Genomic DNA, 3,593 nt, shown 5'->3' on the forward strand with positions numbered 1-3,593 from the left:
AAACTCCCTGGGATCCCCCATCAATCTCTGCATTCCCTGCTCCAAACTCTCCAGGCTCCTGGAATGAGACCAGAGGGGTGGAAGCCCCCACCCAGGGTGACCACAACCCCCAAATTTTGATCTCCACCCAACAATTTTGTGCCTTTTCCCTGGGTTGAGTTCCCCCGCAGTGGGTGGGAGCAGCCAAGAACCCCACCCTGCCCATCCATCCCGGCTCCATCTCCACTTCTCCCGTGGGATGTGAGAGCTTGGGGTGAACAGGGCAGGAGGAGGATGGATGGAGGAAAAAAGGGAAATACAGAGGTGTTGTAAGAATCGAAGGAAGACAAGCACATCCGATGATGATCAAAAAGTCTCAATTTTATTTTGGGGCCTCTGCCTTTTTATAATCAAGAAAATAAGCTCATACATATTGCAAAAGCATAGCTCATCATTGGACAATGTGATAATGGTCAATCCCACCCCTATGTGCCTACTTGCGGTTACATTTCTTCATACCTCTGCTGATCTTGCCTTTTCTAATAATAACGGTCAGTCCCCCATATTGTAATAATGGTCAGCCTCCCATATTGCAAAAGCTCCCTCGTATATGCACTTACAAAAGCTCCCTCGTGTATGCACTTGTGGTTACAGCTTCCTCATTCTTGTGCTGTTTTTGTCTTTCTCAATCCTCCCTCGCGTCTAGCTCAATTCTAGCTCAATCAGCTGAATTTCCTCATGTTCTCCTTTACTGAACAACCATTCCTCAACAGCATTCCCCACACAGAGGGGCGAAGCAATGGAGAGAGGAGGAGCAGGAGGTGGGATTAGGGTGCAGAAGGAGGAAGATGCATAGAGGAAAACAAGAAGAGGAAGCTTTAGGGTTCAGGGCTTTCAGATTTTGCAGCTCCCCTGACCCAGGGAGCATTGCCCCCCATCGTACAGGAGGATATTCCCACAGGATGCGGAGGGGGAGTCTGGCGAGGGGGAGCTTGGCCCCTATTTCCCGGGGAGTCCGTGGGCTGATGTTTTTTGGGGGGATGTTTGAATCTTGCAGGACTCCAAAGCTGAGCCATAATTGCCCTTTGCGGGAAAATTGTGGGGTCTCCAGGAGGTGTTTTTGGAGGGTTCTTATGGCGGTGCTGGCAGTGCTTTGGTGTGGGGGCAGGCTTGGGGTCTGCCCCTGCAGTGGGTGTTGGTTCTGCCCGGGTGTTTTAGGTTACATGGAAGGTGTAACCAAAACAGAATGTATTCTATTACCATCTCCATAAGCTGTTAAAACCAATGGGGAAGTGCTCTTTATTCTCAGCATRACTCAGCCCTGATAACACCCTCCAGGGGGGCTGTCTCTGCTTTTGGGCCATCAAGGTCTGGGGGAATGACTCATATCACCCCATTATCAGATGCCCCACCCAGAGAGGARGAACTGGACATCCCTACCAGCATATAAACTGGGGCTCTGGAACACTGGGACACTTCTTCCACTGGGTTCCCAGAGGAGAGGAGCTTGAGAACCACTACTGGACCTTCAGAGACGGACTCGACCTGTCTTCAGGATCACTGCAGCAACGAGAGCACATCCATCATTCCAACGGCACTGCAGGCACCACTCTGCCCAACAGTGTGTCAGGTTGTACTCTGACTCTGTCAGTTTAAACTATTGTTGTTTCTGTATTATTGCTTTTATTTTCATTTTTCCTATTAACTTGTAGTTCTGACTGAGAATCTCTTGCAAGATATTTGCGTGGGGATAATTTCCCTGCTGGTTCGCTTTCAAACTGGTGCACCGGGTCAGGCACTGCCGCCTACAGCCTGGAGCCAAGGGAAATGTGGGACCCCCTGGGAGAGCCAGAGGGAGCAACCTCAGGACCCCCAGGGTGGGGAGAGCAGTGAGGGACAATACCAGGGCTAGGGGACCTCTGGCAGTCTGGAGGAGCAGAGCCCTGCGTCCCCCAGGACCTCAACATGGGAGCCCAGAGAGCGGGGAGGGCCACGATTCTCGGGACCCTCAACAGCCTGGAGCGGGGAGGGGGGACTCCTTGGACACCCTGGAACCCGAAAGCAGAGAATAAGGGGATATAGAGATAGACTTGGGTGGATGGACCTTCAAACCCAAGTTGCTCATGCTTTGTTTTTCCCCAAACCAGCATTTCCCATTGCCAGCCATTGGCTGGATAGAGAAGGAGGCTGCGAAGAAGAGGAGGATGCCCCAGGACCCCCAGGCAGGTGAGGAGGCAGTCACTGCACCTTTCCCCTCTCTCCTGCTCCATCTCCCAGCCCAGCATCGACCCTGGCTGCAGGACAACCCCGCTGCCAACACCGTCCTGCCAGGGTTGGACTGGGAGGATCTCCTTCCCCTTCCCTCTGGCACGGAGCAAATCCCATCCTCTCCTTGTCCTTCCTCCCACAGGCAATGAGCTGAGGATGGAGACCAAGGAGGACAAATCCCCCCAGCAGAACATCATGGAAGAGGCCGTTTTGTGCAGCTCCAGAGTACAGGAATCCAATGAGAAGGAAAAGCCACAGAGATCTTGCGCAAGGAGGGACTGCGCACCCAGGCCAGGGTGCTCTGAGGGGAAAAGACCCACCCAGGGCCAGGAAGGCACCCAGAGCTTCAGCCGGGGCTTGGAGCTGGGGGTTCATGAGCAGCTTCACTCTGGGGAGAAGCACTACAAGTGCTTGGAGTGTGGGAAGCGCTTCAGGAAGAGCACCCGCCTGCTCCGTCACCGGCTGATCCATACTGGGGAAGGGCCCTACGAGTGTGGGGAATGTGGGAAGGGCTTCAGCTGCAACTCTGACCTGATCCGCCACCAGCACATCCACACAGGGGAGAGGCCCTACGAGTGTGGGGAATGTGGGAAGAGCTTCAGTCAGAGCTCCAACCTCGTTTCCCACCAGCGGTACCACACTGGGGAGAGGCCCTATGAGTGTTCTGAGTGTGGGAAGAGGGTTCAGACTAGCTCCAGTGTCCTCCTCCATCAGCGCATTCACACAGATGAGAGGCCCTTCCGCTGCCCCGACTGTGGGAAGGGCTTCAAATACAATTGCAGCCTTGTCAGGCACCAGCGCACCCACACTGAGGAGAGGCCTATGAGTGTCCTCAGTGTGGGAAGAGCTTCTCCAGGAGCTCTAACTTGACCCAACACCAACAGAGGCACCAGTGAGGGAAGCCATGTCAGTGCCCTGAGCATGGGAAGAGCTTTCTCCTCTGCTCCAACTCCATCTCCCGTCAGAGGACCTATGTTGGTGAGAGACCTGGTGAACCATATTCCCCATGTTCCACGTTGGAAAAACACCTGGCTGGTGGTGTCCACATTCCCCTAGATTCTCATAGGCACCAGGGAAGATGCTATTTGGGAGGATTTGTGGATTCTGAGGGGATATTGAAGAGTTTTCTCCGTAGCTTTACGCTCCAGAAAATGGAAGGTCTCCCTGTGTCACCTCAAAACCACTGAATCCCACTGCAAAAGGTTAAGTGCCTCCTGAAAGAGGCTCAGTCCCATTCCAAAATTACTTGGCCCTACAGCCCCCTCAAAATCCCTGGGAGGGATTGGATGGACATTTGGCGGGTTGGGAGGATGTGGGAGGTGCATGCGGGGTTGATGGGGATTGGG

The 3,593-nt window shown here is 53.8% G+C and overlaps 1 long non-coding RNA gene across 1 annotated transcript; it reads left to right on the top strand.

Moving 5' to 3' along the window:
- The first annotated feature begins 1,384 nt into the window (after positions 1-1,384).
- Positions 1,385-2,518, top strand: LOC130587806 (uncharacterized). The gene is made up of 3 exons (XR_008966854.1): positions 1,385-1,609; positions 2,127-2,205; positions 2,390-2,518. It is a non-coding gene; the product is annotated as an uncharacterized LOC130587806 (long non-coding RNA).
- The last annotated feature ends 1,075 nt before the right edge of the window (positions 2,519-3,593 follow it).

This window comes from Malurus melanocephalus, unplaced genomic scaffold (genome assembly GCF_030028575.1).
Source record: "Malurus melanocephalus ecotype Western Australia unplaced genomic scaffold, MMel_1.1 scaffold_2484, whole genome shotgun sequence".
Classification (NCBI taxonomy): domain Eukaryota; kingdom Metazoa; phylum Chordata; class Aves; order Passeriformes; family Maluridae; genus Malurus; species Malurus melanocephalus.